Raw genomic sequence first — 17,500 nt, 5'->3', positions numbered from 1 at the left:
AAGGGAAACTCTGTATCACTGAATATTTATGTTGGCAAGAGCTAACAATTTTATAAAAGCAAAACAAACATGGAGACAGTTCATTTAGAAAGAAAGAAAGAAAGAAAGAAAGAAAGAAAGAAAGAAAGAGGCTTCACCCTATTACATTCCTTGAAATCATATAAATCAGTATTGATATCTCTAACGCTTCAAGCTAGAAGATACAAATGCACTTTTAACCACAGACATTTGATGGCCCTGTGTCAAGGAAGTTTACTGTTGTCGCAACACCTAATCATCATAAAAATTTCCGGTGAAATAATTATCCCTAAAACAATCAAGACAATGTATTTCAATAGAAGAGAGGATCGATTTCACAACAAACACTTGATTTATCTGTATTGATTAGAGAGGATCCAGTGTAATTTTAGTGAATTATGTCTGCCTTTCATTTCCCAGCAGAAATTTTTCTTGTGATGATCAAAAGACAGATCACAAACTACTACAAGATCTTTTGTGCGCTACCTACATAATATCAAGCTAATTACCTTTCAAAGAAACATTGATGTGCAAATGGACAAAGAATAATTTCTTCTTTATGCTTGGTACCTTGCTGCAAATTCATAGGACTGAGCTTACAGCACTTACCTAAGAGCCTGATGTCATCTTCTCAATTCATTAATACAGAAAATCAGGACTGCACTAAGAGTCGGTGTTAAAGGAACAAATCCAAGATGATCTTAGGAGAGAAGAATTAGAAAGATTAAGAAAGTAATATGATTTTTCTTCTTAAAGAGGAGTAATTTCAAGAGAATAGTTAACTCTGTAATGCCTGAAACTTTTTAAATAGCAAAAAAATGAAGACTGACTGAATTAGACAGCTATAAAGACAATCCAGTGGTGCTGAATTTTTGATATCGTTGCTAGTACGTGATAACTGAGGGCTAATTGGAACTAAAAAGGCTAGTTATTTTGTCAGACCAAAGTGCATTAGTTCCAGTCAATGTCTTTCTTGTCTTGTGCATTTTTAATCTGCTACAACGGTGATAAAAAAAGTCTAACTTTATCTAATAACATCAGGAGAGAACAGATCATCTGGTCATTTTATATTACTCAAAGCATCACTAATGTAAAAGGTGTCTAATTGCTCATATTTTCATGCAGTGACCAATTAGTATGTTTACTGATATTAAGTATGCACGGTTGGGTATAAATCCACAGGCATCATCTGAATTATCATGAATGCAGCCTTTCATAACCTTTACAGAGGAAAACGACTGAAAACAAAGATTAAATACAATTATTTACTCAATACACCTTATTGTACTTCCAGGGGAAAGTAAGCCCCTTTTTCATATTCTTAGGGAATATGCATTTTCCCACACATTTAAATAATCTTCTTGCTGAATCAAGGAAATCACAATGGTTGTTAAAACCTCGTATGATAAAGGAGCTATGCCTTGGCATTTTATTATTTTGCCTCACATATTCCGATTAATGCATTTGCATTCAAGATGGATTTATTAGCTGTGATCTGCCATATATATATATATATATATATATATATATATATATATTCTGTATTCATCTCTCATTTATTTTTGGTGCCTCTGTAAGAATAGGATCCATTTTGTTTATGGGGTTAAGTACTAATATTAACTAATATTAATTAAGATCTCTTAACTAGGGCTAAGAACTAATATTGTAATAAAAAGAGACAGTCAGTCCCCAGAGTGGCTGGGGAAATCCAGCTAGATGGGCGGGGTATAAATAATAAAATTATTATTATTATTATTATTATTATTATTATTATTATTATTATTATTAAACAGATCATGATGGGGGAAACAGAAGCTTCCAATTATCCTTTAAAAACCAAGCACATAATTTGGCCAAAGCGGCTGGGTTAAACCACAGAGCCTAGGACTTGCCGATCAGAAGGTCAGCGGTTCGAATCCCTGCAATGGGGTGAGCTCCCGCTGCTCGGTCCCTGCTCCTGCCCACATAGCCGTTTAAAAGCATGTCAAAGTGCAAGTAGATAAATAGGTACCACTACAGCGGGAAGGTAAACAGTGTTTCCGTGCACTGCTCTGGTTCGCCAGAAGCGGCTTAGTCATGCTGGCCACATGACCCGGAAGCTGTACGCCGGCTCCCTCGGCCAATAAAGTGAGATGAGCGCCGCAACCCCAGAGTCGGCCACGACTGGACTTAATGGTCAGGGGTCCCTTTATCCTTTTAAACACATTTAACAAAGCAATCCAAACTCCCACTCCAACCAACCACTCCCACTCCAACCAACCACCCAACTCCCAACGAACTCCCCCCTTCGCCCCTCCCAGAGCTGGTTTTATAGTCCCTCTGACTCCACACCCCTGGGTCCTGATTGGGTAACCTGTTTAACTATTTCTCCTCCAGCACTCTCATATGTTAACGGCACAGCCCCAACTAAACCAGGATGGAGAACTTAGCCCCCGAGTATCTCCAGCTTAGGTGGAATAAAGGACTTCATCCAGCGTAGCCCTGGCCAGGCTGGGCCACCACGAGGTAAGATGCAGCAACAACCTCAGGCAGCAGACTCCATGGGGCAGCGGATCCTGATATATATAATTATTCCTCCCCCCTTGTTCCTGTTGCAGATCATCCCTCGCCCCTTCTTCCCTGGTAGGGAGAATGCACCATTTAGTGGTAAATCTTGGGCAACCAAAATGTCTTGGGGCGGCCCTGGTTCAGCCAGAGACACTGCCTACTCCAAACTCCACTTGTCCCAACTCCCCTTGGGTTTGGGTTGCTTCTCAAATCCCATTCACTTCAAGGAGACAAGTTTAAGCATGTGCTTAACTCTCCTAGTCAAGTCGTTGGGACTCAAAATTGGCTGGATCGTTTCCTAAACGGTTCCCTCCCTCCATGTGTGTATTATCAGATTATTTTTTTTCATTGCTAACTAAAAAGATGCAAAGGCAGCCTTGGGCAGCTGGTGGGGAAACATTGTTGACAACAGTGTTACGTTGTTCAGCTCTTTCTTTCTTCTTTTGGTCCAAAGAAAGAAGAAAACTGAATCTGAGCTTAAGAGGGAAGATTGTTTCCCTTTGTGTATCTTACTGGATAGCTTAGTTGGTTAGAACATGGTGCTGGTAACGCCAAGGTTGCAGGTTTGATCCTGCAAATTCCTGCAATGCAGGCGGTTGGACTAGATGATCGTCAGGGTCCCTTCCAACTTTACAATTCTATCATTCCACCTTCTCCAGAGACTGAAAATACAACCCATTGCCTGTGCACAATAATATAGCTCTATTCATACATGACAACCCCACTGTATGCATAAGAAGCTGCTACAGGATTCAAGCTATGAAGCTAAACCAGGCATGGCCAAACTTGGACCTCCAGATGTTTTGGGACTACAACTCCCATCATCCCTAGCTAACAGGACCAGTGGTCAAGGATGATGGGAATTGTAGTCCCAAAACAGCTGGAGGGCCAAGTTTGGCCATGCCTGAGTCACAGAACTGGTTGCACAACTAGATCCCACTAGATTCCAAAACTGCAGAAAGAGACTAAAAATAAATAAATGTTGCATTGCTCATAGTAGTTCCCCTCCCCGCTGTGTTGGGAGGAGTCTTCAATTCAGTAGTTACCAGCTCCTAATTCCAGTTTTTGGAAAAGAGCTCCAACCATTAAGGACTCAGGGTCCAAATGTTTTCCCAGCTTAAGCTGATTGCTGCGCGCGCACACACACACTTAAATGCTATTTTGTTTCAGAAACTTATTCTATACATAAGTGTGTGATTTAAACTATTATATTATGAAAGGCTGCCTTATAAACACACAGTCCTAGTCTGTGCTTTTTTTCTAAAAAAAAAAAAGGTCAGGGGTATTCTCATTTTGACTCAAGAAAATCAGCATTTTATTGTTCAAATCAGGAAAAATAAATACAGAAAATGGACATTCACAAAATGTTTAGGGGTCTGCGTACCCTAGCATACCCCAAGAAAAAAAGCACTGGTCCTAGTCACTTGTGAGCCCCACTGACACTAGTGGATTTAGCAGTGTATTAGCAGTGGTAAGACTGCACCCCAAAAACAGTACATTTAAAAGAAAACACAGTAGAGATCCTTCTAATGTGTTCTTCCCCATTGCCTTTCATATTGGCTGCTTACCTGGCCACCTTGGGGGCGACGCCGGGGCTAAGCGGCCAGCTATAGGGATTGGAAACAAAATGTCTAGGAAAGGGCTATTATTATGGTAGCTAGAACAAACCTCATACACACGACCTCTTCAAAACAGATCTGTGTACCTTTTTTTCCTTTTCTTAAGTTGCCTCTTTCTAAACTAAAATAAAAAGCAGCGACAGATTACTGCTACTTTCTCAAGTTCACTTAAAAGTACAATATATAAGCTTTGTTTTATATAATTAGATTAAAATTGAATCATTACAAGATTTGCATTTTTGTTGCCAAGACTGAAACCTTTTTCTGAAATAGTCAAAGAAGAAAACCAAGCTTTTATCTAGAAAGGGAGTTCTTGAATTTTAATAAACCAATAACAATGTTATTGTTGGACAGGTAATAATTGTCTCCATATAAACTGAAAAATATTGTTTGGGGTGATTAATATACAAAGCTGCATTATGCATTTGGGAGTGTTGATGCATAATTTTTAGTTCTAATGTTATTATGTAATTGAGAGAACATGTTCATTTGCTCTAATAACTACTAAGATGCACTTAATAAAATGAAATGTAATAATACTTGTAATTTAATCTATTCATGGAAGTAATTTTAAAAGTCTACTATTCTCCTTAATGTAGATAACATTCATAATTTATAAAGTGTTGTGATGCCGAATTGACAATGCCATTGTTTTTTCCACTCTGAGATGATTCTGCAGCCTTCATTATCTGCATACCAACCTCAGGATTATCAAGGGCAAACAAAAGATAATTAACACCAGAAATAGGCAAATGCAGAAGCTACTGACTGAGGTTTTTCATTTAATGCAATACCTCAGAAAACCTGGGAAATGGAGTAACTGTTAAAAACCATTTTCCCCAATGCAGAAAAACACTTTTTATGCATATTTAAGTTTGTAGACTTAAAATGATATTTTGGTTCTAAAGATTATTTCTCAAAAGACTAATTGCTATAATCTCTACTTACCACCCGCATTATGCGAGTAGAAAAAAGAAAGTATGATTCAAAATAGTGAATTTCAATGCTTTACACTGGACTATTGTCTACAGTAGCAGAATCATAGTAAGGACATCTGTGCTATATATATATTTACACATTTGCCCCCTGACTTTTGAAATTATATTTGTTTTTGGGTACCTCATTTTCCATGAGGACAAACAGGCTGAACAGAAGAACCTGTAAAGAGTGGTGAGTTCTTGAGTTAACACTTATATGAATGCGTGTGGGGGGTTTTCTCATCTATTGGCACTAGGCAATAAAATAGTAATAATAAAAAATAAAACGTAAACATGGAAATTCTAAATCTTATTAATTTATTTGGGGAGGAAGTATAAATAAAAACTTGACACAACTTAGTTCCTCAGTCATGGGCTATGACCTAGAAAGCCTCATGCAGTAATTGGGACAAGGATAAAGATTTGGAAGCGCTTTGTGCTTTACACCATCCTCAATTGCAACTTGACTAATACAGGTAGTATTTATTACCTGTATTTCACATGGGGGTTCCATTCCCGGCCCTCTGAAGAGCCTCGTCCCATGTCGTCCCACCCTCTTCCAGGTCCCAAAAGGACATACACGTCACAATTGTGTGTCAACTGTACTCGCTTGCATGAGTAATTCCTTATTGTAGAACCTTGTTTATTCCTGCTCTGGACTGCATTATATCGCTTGAGCTGCTCTGGATAGAGAATTGCAAGTTGTCTTGGATGGCATTTCACTCCCCGTAAAATACAAGGTTCACCTCTTTGGAGTACTTCTGGATTTGGCACAAACTAGTTAGGGACGCGGGTGGCGCTGTGGGTTAAACCACAGAGCCTAGGAACTGCCGATAAGAAGGTGGGCGGTTCGAATATCCGCGACGGGGTGAGCTCCCGTTGCTCGGCCCTGCTCCTGCCAACCTAGCAGTTCAAAAGCACATCAAAGTGCAAGTAGATAAATAGGTACTGCTCCGGCGGGAAGGTAAACGGCTTTTCCGTGTGCTGCTCTGGTTCGCCAGAAGCGGCTTAGTCATGCTGGCCACATGACCCGGAAGCTGTACGCCAGCTCCCTCGGCCAGTAAAGCAAGATGAGTGCCACAACCCCAGAGTCGGCCACGACTGGACCTAATGGTCAGGGGTCCCTTTACCTTTTTAATAAGCAGCTGGGGCCACAAGAACATTCATCAGCTTAATCTGATATGCCAATTTGTTTCTTTATAAAGTTTGTGGACCTCTTTTCACCACCGCTGTGGACCCAAAGCAGTTTCTAACACAAGATAAACACCACAGCGCTTAAAACAAAACGGCAGCTAAGACACAAATTAGCAGCAGCAGAATAATAATAATAATAATACAAAGAATCCGCATTACACAGCAGGCTCAGCCAAACCCTCCGAAAGCCTGGAAAAACAGATGTGCTTTAATTAAGCAACAGAGGCTCACCAGTGATGTCGTCATCTGTGCCTCACCTAGATAGAGTGGACCTTGCCAGTTGCCAGTCTACTACTAGTGAGACCCAGACTAGACTAGTGCAACATGTTGTGTGTGAGGCTGCCTTTCATTCAGAAATTGTTTATAGCTTCAGCTGGTATAAAAGGCAGACTTCTGTTAAGCATCAGAAGATATTGCAGCAGGCTAGTACCATTTTTTTCTGGATCCAATTTAAAGTGCTGATTATGAAAGCTTGGGACCAGGCTAATTAGAGCACCATCTACACCTGTACAAACCTGAATATTAAGGTATGTATTTGAAGCCCTGTTGAGATGCCTGCCAGCACACGAAACCGGGCTGGAGAAAATAAAGCCCATAGTGGCCCAACCATCGTGAAATACAATCTCTAGAGATATTAAGATGGCCCCAGTCTTGGATACTCTCAAACAGGCCTTTTTACATTGACTTACAGCCACTCTGGCTAGGGATCTGATAGTGTGATCTGGATCTGGTGGCTGTACTTTTTAATGTTGGACTGCACTTGGTTGTTAATTTTAATAATATGGGGATACACTGAAATGACTGAGATGGTATTAAATCATATTTATTGTACTTTATTGTCATACTTTGATATTAGAGCCTTTGGAAGAATTTTATTATTGAAGGGTGGTATAGCAATTGATTGAATAAATGTATGTTTTGAAATTGATTGAAGTGGATGAAGACAAAATATAACAATTATTTGCATAAAATATATATTTGGGCCAGTGAAACATCACAGACAAATCAAAACCAGTTAATTGACCATATATAACATGGATTTAAAGGGAATAGAAGCAGAACTCTTAATAGACAAAACAGTTACTGCTTACAGAAATGATATTAACATTGCTAAGTCAAATATTAAACCACAGCTTCTCAGACTCAGTTTCCGGATTGTAACATGAATAGTAGCGGCTCCTTGCCGAACTTGTTTTGAATTAGCGAGGTTAGGTAATACTGTATAAAACAGTAATATTGTATATAGAACCTGCAATTCACAAGACCATGTATATGAAGTTAAAATGGTTATGAAACAGCAAATATCTGCAAATACTTCCTGCTTCTCTGTGAATAATGGGAACTATGTAATTGCTCCCCTCCAAATCCCACCTATCATGGGATAGAGTTGCCAACTAGCCAAGAAAAAAACCAAAGCTGGCCTGTTCTTGAGCCTTTAGAAGCAGCTCAAGATGCAGAAATCAGCAGGGACAAATAAACATTATCACTTGCTATTACTAGAGCCCTCAACAGCGGACTTGGTTAGAGCATGGTGCTGATAACGCCAAGGTTGCAGGTTCAATCCCTGTATGGGGCAGCTGCATATTCCTGCATTGCAGGGGGTTGGACTGGATGATCCACAGGGTCCCTTCCAACTCTACAATTATATTATTCTATACTGCACTGAAGAGGGCTTGGTTAAAAAGCATTCAACCCTAATCCAAACATAGAAAGATGCAAACCTGAAGCTGTCACAGGGTTCCAAACTTCTGCTCAGAAATCACACTTTTAAACTCACATGGCCCGTCCTTCTCACTAAAAACTCACTTCAAAATAAAGTTGATCTGTAGGTAACTTTCAGTAACTAGGACTCCCAAGGACTCACTCTTCCTCCGTAGGGCTTCCTCCCACTAAGAACACCAGATCTGCCCTGTGAGTATTCAATGAAAGTCACATGTTCTGCCTGACTTAAAACTAGTGTTGGTGTGCGGACAAAGCTCATAGATATATTAACTATGGCTAGTTGACGAGGGTGGCGCTGTGGTCTAAACCACTGAGCCTTGCCGATCAGAAGGTCAGCGGTTCGAATCCCCGCGACAGGGTGAGCTCCCATTGCTCTGTCCCAGCTCCTGCCAATCTAGCAGTTCAAAAGCACACCAGTGCAAGTAGATAAATAGGTACCTCTGTGGCAGAAAGGTAAATGGCATTTCCGTGTGCTCTGGTTTCCGTCACGGTGTCCCATTGCGCCAGAAGCGGTTTAGTCATGCTGGCCACATGACCCGGAAAGCTGTCTGTGGACAAACGCCAGCTCCCTCAGCCTGTAGTGAGATGAGCACCACAACCCCATAGTCACCTTTGACTCAACTTAACCGGGGGTCCTTTACCTTTTTACCTTTAAGAAATGTAATCAGCTCTAGTTAACATACTTCCAAAACATCTCACTTAGCCACACCATGTTATTGTGATGAATGCTGGGTTCCTGTGTACTGGGACTGGATTAAATAAAGGGCTCATATCCAGGTGGCTGCCAACCTGCCCCAATAAACGAGCCTTTCCACACTTTGCCATCATCCTGAATTTATTAAAAAGCTATTAAAATTACAAACTACCCAACACACTGCAATCCGGTGTTACGTAATTAAAACATATTGTTGCAGAATTGCTCCAGATGGCTTTGCTGGTTTTAAAGGCTCAAAGTTTATAGCTGCATTGCGCTTTAGCGAATATAATGAGTATCACCATGTCCCAGGGCCTCCCAACAATTCTGATAAATTTATTTATTTACAGGGTTCCCCCCCCCCCATACTGCTTTCTTCTCAGTGAGATGAAATGCGATACAAAACGAAAAACAATGTTAACGAATTGCAGGTAGCAGGGGAATTAAAGAAACACCAAATGCCCTTTTGTGGTAAATCGGAAACTGCCAAATAAAAATAAAAAACATTTACATGTTTACGTTTAAAAGGTGCAACTGTGAGGAAGTTACAGTACAATAAGCAAAAATATCCTACTTCAAACATCTCCTAAGCTGTCAGGTTCTGGAGCTGAGCATTACAGAATATCTATCCCTACCTATGGGACGCGGGTGGCGCTGTGGGTAAAAGCCTCAGCACCTAGGGCTTGCCGATCGAAAGGTCGGCGGTTCGAATCCCCACGGCGGGGTGCGCTCCCGTTGCTCGGTCCCAGCGCCTGCCAACCTAGCAGATCGAAAGCACGTCAAGGTGCAAGTAGATAAATAGGGACCGCTTACTAGCGGGAAGGTAAACGGCGTTTCCGTGTGCAGCTCTGGCTCGCCAGAGCAGCGATGTCACGCTGGCCACGTTACCCGGAAGTGTCTCCGGACAGCGCTGGCCCCTGGCCTCTTAAGTGAGATGGGCGCACAACCCCAGAGTCTGTCAAGACTGGCCCATACGGGCAGGGGTGCCTTTACCTTTACCTATCCCTACCTATAATAAATGTATGATCCCTCAGTGCTGTACATACTTCAGTGGCAGATCCCTCCCTAACATCCCAATCTCCCCTTCTTGGGCAAGGTTCTTAGGCAAGTAGTCGTGGACCAGATCCAGGCGCTCTTAGAGGAAACTGATTTCATCTGGGGTTTAGGCACAGAAACTGCCCCGGATGCCCTGTATGGTGATCTCTTGCTGAGGGAGAGGCAGGGAAAATGTGTCCCTGTAAATTCTCCTCACCCTCTCAGCAGACTTCAGAACCATCAACCATGGTATCCTTCTGCAGTGGCTGTCCGAGTTAGCAGTGGGTGGCACTGCTCTGTGGTGGTTCTAGTCATATCGGTATCTGTCCAAATAAAACAAATATCATATGACAAATATGCAAATGTGTGATAGAGAAACCAATTTTGCTTCTATGTACTTAATACTATACGTTTTTAAAAGCTATTAAAAGATATATTCTAATTTTCACTGGCATTATGAGTTTATCTTTCCACATTTTCACAAGAGCAATTTTGCAGGGGTTTTTTGCACATCTTTTAAAGTGTCTGCAGTATGCATGGTTTCATTCTGAAAGCTCACTGTAGACTAGGATTTGCAGAGATTTGTATTAAATAAAAGGGAATACTTAATACTGAGCTATCACAGTGAGCCAAAATAACCTGTGCTCTTCATATCTGAATATTTTAAAGCAGCTCTTACCTTCACAATATATCTCCGATTACATTATTGCTATGGACTCAGATTCTCCATTCATTTGTTTTATCAAGAGTTTTTTCCCTCTTTTAATACGTATCTTTAAAAGAGAATGGGCCTTAAAAGACCTATTTCATAACCAGGGATTGCTCTTACAGGGATCTCCATAGATATGACATATATGTGTCTACAAGAACACGTTTGTATTGACAAATGTGTGTATTAGAGAAAACCATATAAGAGTTTGGAGTTCTTCCTTTCTTGCTGGTTCCTACAAATCTACACTCCTGTCCTCAGTTATATCACCCTAATTTATTTATTTTTTATGCTGCTGCTAGCATTCTCTAGGCAGATTCTACTCCCACCCAACAAAATGAGAACAATGTGGAGGTAGATCTGTGCAGTATTTTCAAATTTGCAGTTGTCCCCTTCTTTACTCCCTTCTCTCAGACAAGGGATGTCAGTTGGTTTTGTATCTGATATGTATGAATTTATTCTAGCATCTTTCTTACACCAGAACTGCTCTTTTCAAAAGGCTAGAATCGGTGATGAACTTTTCCTTGTGAGCCACTGGCCAATCTGATCAGAGAAGTTGGCCTGAGATCAGCCGCTGGAAAAATGGAAAACAAGCTCATGGGAAGAGCCTGCAGGATCAGTCCAGCATACTGTTCTCACAGTGGCTAATCAGTTGCCTGCAAGAAACCCACAAACAGGATTCAAACATTTTCCTCTTTTTGTGGCTGCCAGCAACTGGTATTCAGAAGCAATACTGCCCGCAAACGTAAAGTTATTTTATCATATGCAAGGTACCTTAAGAGCAGATTGATATTTCAGCTACCCATTGTATCAAAAAGTTACATTGCATCCAACATTAATCATGGCCAGAGCAGACCCACTGAAATTAATGGGCATGACAAACTTCGGAAGGTTCTACTTTGAGTAGAATTTAGCTAGATTCAATGTTATATCCAAAAGTTGTTGGTGTTTTTTAATCCATCATCCTATCCTCTTCTAGTTTGTTCAAAAGAAAGAGCTTCATTCCACAGAGAATACAACAGACCAGGACTTAACCTTAATTAAGTCCCCCTTAAGCTGCAATCCGATATCTACTTAACCTGGGAATGAGCCGCAGTGAAATCAATGGGACTTACTTCCATATATAGCATTGCACTATTAAAGTTGCGCTATGCCTGGGCAGTGAATTACAAGAAGTCCTGCGCTGTGGCTGCTTTGGTGATTTCTGCTGCAACGCATGAAAATACTTTGAGGCAAAGGAGCAGATGTCCCATATGGATTCTTCATCAAGAATGCGGAAGCATTCTGTTGTTAAATTAAAAGCTTACAATATTAGAAGGAAGGGATATTTTACTTTGATCATTCTGAGTGCTGCTGTGTACCCCTGGAGATTCCATGGCCCAGTCACTGCTGGGGCTTACCTCTGGCATACTATATCCTAGTTTTTAACAACAGCACATACAACTCCCTGATCTACGTCATAAATTGTACACTCCAACTAAGACACCCAACCAGATTTCTGGGTGTGCAGTTAATAGTAAGTTCTGATTCTTAAAGTTGTAGGCATGTGATTTCTCTCATGTAGCAATGAAGCTTAACCACCCAGTTCTAAGAATTTCCTCAGTAGTTTCTCGCTGCAAATTACAGGTTTTTCCCCCCTGAACTATTCTAAATACTTGTCAGGACAGAAAGACAGGCAAACATTCCAGTACACCCTTTGGTGAACTACTGAAAATTGCGCTGCAGTTGCCTAGATCATTTCGGATAATCAGATGTTTGGATAAAAGTTATTTACACACTGGGCAGAGATAGTGAAAAATTAAAATGTCATGCAAAATCCCAGGGCTCCTTGGACGGATGTTCTCATGGCTTGCAAAGCATTAGCAGGTTCTTCTTACTCTCCTCACCACAGAAACTTCTGCAGGGGGAACCCAGTGGAACAGTGAAAGTTAATGGATACAGATATTGCTGGATATAAAATCTACAAAAATGACACAGTAGGCTGTAGTTCTCTGTGATGATGCTTTGCGAGTTAAAGAACATGTATCGTTCAATCAATTAATAATCCAGTCTTAGAACAGCCTTATGTACAGAATCAGAGCAGAGGGGAAATACACAACAAAAGCTGAAACTTTTTTCATTGAATGTCACCTTGATCCAATACGGAGATGCCAAAAGAAATAATACATCAGTAAAAATTAGTAAATGTAATAATAACTGTTGGTTTTAGCTACCCAGAATTTTAATGTAATAGTAAGTGGGGTCAGGTCCTTTCCCATCCCACATGTGAGGCTTAAAAAACAACAACCAAGCCTCCAATTGACTGTCTACCTGAGGTCTAGGGGCTGGCATAATTTTTGGCCTTTCTCAGGACATGTCCAGAGACACACTTCAGTCTATTATGTGTGAAGCACTGCCAGTGGAAAGAGATCTGTAGAATCCAATGATCCTAGAAGCTTGGGGATGCTCTCTTAGGAGTTCTGCTCCTATACTATTGATTGATTGATTGATTGATTGATTGATTGATTGATAATTTAGTGTGTGGGTTTGTAATGTAAAAGTATGTAAACACTTTTGGAACAATATGCTGCAAGGCAGGTCAGAAATACTACAAACAAAAGGGGGAAATTCTCAAAAGCGAAAGGATTAGTTAAACAAAAGCTGAACTCTAAGGACAAATCTCTCCAGAAGATCTGAAGGTTATTTAATCCTGTTATTGAAAGAGGCTCAAAGAACAATGGACCCCAAAGGCTGCCATCATGGTTAAACAGCAGTGTCATGGCAGCTATAAAAGCAGGAAGATTTTCTTTAAAAACAACAACACAGAACTCTCTTCCAAATAATAACATTGTTAATAATGATTATAATTCATATGAGCATTTCAAGTATTCAAAGCTCTTCACATAAATTATTTTAGCAATTAAGCTGAAAAGGGAGGACATGAATGAAGAAAACAATGGGCTGAACCCAACGAAGTCACTGTGTGATCTGAGAAGCATTATTAAGGCTAGAATTGTAAAAATAGAACAGGACGATTCTTGCTTAGGGAGAGAAAATGTCACCCACAGAAGGAAGTTCCACATCGCTATTATAAGGTTCTAAGTTGATATTAATAATCATGTAGACAGGGGGGGGGGGGAATCTGAGAGGGACAATGGTCAGGATTCAAAGCCCACACCTCTACTCCCCTGCCACATAGTAAACAGAGGAAATGTTCAACAGTTTGTGATATGACATGTTCAAAGAAAGAGGTAAAGGTAAAGCTAAAAGACCCCTGGACTGTTAAGTCCAGTCAAAGGCAATGATGGGTTGCGGCGCTCATCTCGCTTCAGGCCAAGGAAGCAGGCATTTGTCCAGACAGCTTTCCAGGTCATGTGGCCAGCATGACTAAACTGCTTCTGGCACAACAGACACTGTGACGAGTCCCAGAGCAGATAGAAACGCCGTTTACCTTCCCGCCGCAACAGTACCTATTTATCTACTTGCACTGGTGTGCTTTCGAACTGCTAAGTTGGCAGGAGCTGGGACAGAGCAACGGGAGCTCACCCCGTCACATGGATTAGAACCGTTGATCGTACGATTGGCAAGCCCAAGAAGCTCAGTGGTTTAGACCACAGCGCTTAGAACAATTCTACCAAACATGCTCAAAATCTTGGGCACACCTAAAGAGGCAGTAGCCAATCTCCAAACTGAGAAAATGATGAAATCCAACCTATGTAAGTAGAATATTATGCACATCAGGATTTTTAAAAAGCCCATTATCATATAATTTGATGGAGTCGAAATAGCTACTATCCAAGGAGTTAAAAGTTATTCTGGCCCAGTTTGAACATAATATTAAACCATATTTTAGAGCTACATGAAGGAGCCTAGTTAGGGAGGTTCTATGTCACCTAAGGAATTTTGTTTTTTGCTATCTTCAGATTAGAGCTGGCAAGAAACACTGATATGTACTGTAGAACAAAAAGATTGTGGCATTCACCAAGTAATTAGAAAAAGGGTTTCATTAAATTGCTTCCCCCAACTTTGTTTCTTTTTAATCATTTTGTTGATTCATCAGCATTTTCTCTTTTCATGGCTTATTTCATGAAACCCGGAGTTTAAGCTATGGTTTGCTATGGTTTGAAATGTAGCAACAAACTAGTTAGTTCAAACCAGGAAGTGGATGCTTCCCATTTTTATACTGAAACAAGACAAGTTCAGAAAAGACCCTGACTTGTTTTATCTGGCCACTGTTCTTTCAGGCACTAGAAAATTCAAAGTAAATGGCAGGAGGAAAAGGGGGTTTGAAGTTAGCCAAGTTTCATGACTTGTTCCCTTTCAATAAACTGTTATTTAAACTAAATGTGGCTCCTAGATTGTGTTTAAACTAGAAAACAGATGCTTCCACTGTCTCGTGGCTGTGCTGGAGAAGAATAGGGGAGGAAGCAGCTTGCAAGTTTGAGACTAGCCCATGTTTATTTGCCTAGCACTAAACTGTGGTTTAGCTTTACATCCAAACAGGAAACTGCATTCAGGCAGTGAAAAGAGGAAAGCTAATGTCAGGAATAAGACAGGGGTCTAAAGAGAGCTGTATATGTAACATATGCTTATCAACATAGGAGAAATACACGTCTTTGTGTTTATTAAGTCCCAGTGAGAGCTTATTTATCTGAAAAAAACGCATCAAATAAATATGGCTACAATTATGTAAAGTTATGGTTTCCCGTTGCAAAAGAGAATATCTCAGAACTAGAAAGGGAAAACAAAAACGTTCAAGTTTCTGGAGAATCTTCACTCTGAAAAAGGCTACAAACACTGGGGCATTTTATTTCGGAAAAATGACAGGTATAGAAGAACATGAGGGAGGTTTATAAATTATGACCAGTGAATATAAAAACACAGTGAATAGAAAGGGGGAGAGGCAATTCTTAAATTATATATGCCAGCCTTTCCCCACAGGTCACCTATCCTTCTCCTCCCACCTATGGATTAGTTATAAGCATTATTACCTGTCTGGTCACATCTTACATTTTCTTTATTTATCAGTTTGCCTCTATGCAACATTTGAAGAAGTTTACTAAAATAATTTAAATAATTTTACAACCATGAATCAAAAAGATAACACGTTTTACAATAAAAACAGCAATAAAACAACCAGATAAACAATCCAATTAAAAGCAGTGTAGCCATGAAAAACACCATGGAGCAACCCACCAGGGGGAGGAGGGGGCTTTTTAAAAAAATCCACACATTTTAAACTAGTACCAGAATTATTAGTGAATGACCTGACACACCTGAAAAGGGAAAATGTCTAATGTAGGTGCTAGGAATGGGAATGTCTTGACTCTGTGACACTGCCATCCTCACCTCTGCAAAAGGTAGCATGTGGAATAGGACTGTCTCACACCCAGGAAACCAATCATGAGGAGGTATTATGCAAGGAGACATAGCCAAAGGTACACATAACCTAGTTCCTAGCAGTCCTGCAATGTTTAAACACCTGATAGAAGTGCAGTGAATGACCCGGAAGCATCTGAAGAAGCTAAAGAAGCAACCAGTAAAAGGTAACGGTAAAGGGACCCCTGACCATTAGGTCCAGTCGTGACCGACTCTGGTGTTGCGGCGCTCATCTCGCTTTATTGGCCGAGGGAGCCGGCATACAGCTTCTGGGTCATGTGGCCAGCATGACTAAGCCGCTTCTGGCGAACCAGAGCAGCGCACGGAAACACCGTTTACCTTCCTGCCGGAGCGGTACCTATTTATCTACTTGCACTTTGATGTGCTTTCGAACTGCTAGGTTGGCAGGAGCAGGGACCGAGCAACGGGAGCTCACCCCATCACAGGGATTCGAACCACCGACCTTCTGATCAGCAAGTCCTAGGCTCTGTGGTTTAACCCACAGCGCCACCGACGTCCCTGAAGCTACCAGTAGCATCGCCCAAATGATCTAAACCGGGGTAGTCAACCTTTTTATACCTACCACCCACTAACGCACCTTTCTTGATGGTAAAATATCCTTACCGCCCACCAGTGCTCAATGGAAGGAGGATTCAGCTTGTGCTGTAGAATCCCCGACTGCCCACTTAGAATCCTGAAATGTACACTACTGTGCAGTAGGTACTAGGTTGACAACCCCTGATCTAAACAATATCACCAGCCCTTGAATGTACCCAAGAACCAATATAGCCTGGAACAGGGCCAGCCCTACAATGAGGCAGAGTGAGTCAGCTGCCTCAGGCAGCAGATGCTGAGATGCAGTGCGGGAACAGAGCTGTGAGTGCCATATGGCCTGCCTGACACCTCCTACCCTCAAATGTAGTGGAAGATACTGCCCTTTCACCAATACTGGGGTTAAGATTCAACTACTTGGCCAATTGGCTTTTGCATCTGCCTTGGGGAAAGGTACATTTGCCTCAGACAGCAAAACAACATAGGCTGGCCCTGGACTGGAATGAGTGTAGAAAAGACGGTGAAGTAGAGAAACAGTAAGCATGAACAATCAAAATGAAAAATACAACACCAAACCAGAATATTGGTCTGAGAGTTGGGGGATATTACCCTCCAGCTCTTTCTATCTGGCCCAATCCAGTCTATCTGGCCCAATCCACAGCCCTGCTTTTCACTACCTTCAATTACTTTTGCCTGGCTAGAATGTGTGCTTGTCTGGATGAAGGATGGAAAAGAGCTGTGCATGCATGTCCCACCTCTGATTTCTGCAAGGCTAGAAAGTTGCCTACTGCACAGAAGTAGCAGTCACATCCATTGTCCTGCCCATCGATAGGTGGCTCCAGTGAATAGAATGAGCAGCATGCAGCAAAGAATCATGTTGTTACCACTTTGGGAAGTGGAAGCTTGGCTGCCAAAGTCTTAATTACAGCCAGATTTCCCTGCCTCCCCTGAGGACAAATTTCCGTTCAGCTTGTGTACTGGAGACTTGGTGGGGCTACTTCCCACCTGTCTAGTGAATGAAAGCTGAGTGACCTGGAGGTGTGTGGCTGGGAGTAAGACAGAAATGTGCCACAAG

The 17,500-nt window shown here is 41.2% G+C and overlaps 1 long non-coding RNA gene across 2 annotated transcripts in view; it reads right to left on the bottom strand.

Moving 5' to 3' along the window:
• LOC310825678 overlaps positions 1-17,500 on the bottom strand; it is a 24,903-nt gene that overhangs the window by 4,174 nt on the left and 3,229 nt on the right. For both annotated transcript variants that reach the window (XR_014555429.1, XR_014555430.1), the window contains exon 2: positions 628-718. This is a non-coding gene — a long non-coding RNA (uncharacterized lncRNA). The remainder of the gene's footprint in view (positions 1-627; positions 719-17,500) is intronic.

This window comes from Podarcis gaigeae (assembly GCF_964106915.1).
Source record: "Podarcis gaigeae genome assembly, chromosome: 10".
Lineage (NCBI taxonomy): Eukaryota > Metazoa > Chordata > Lepidosauria > Squamata > Lacertidae > Podarcis > Podarcis gaigeae.
This window is presented reverse-complemented; position numbering and strand designations above follow the sequence as displayed.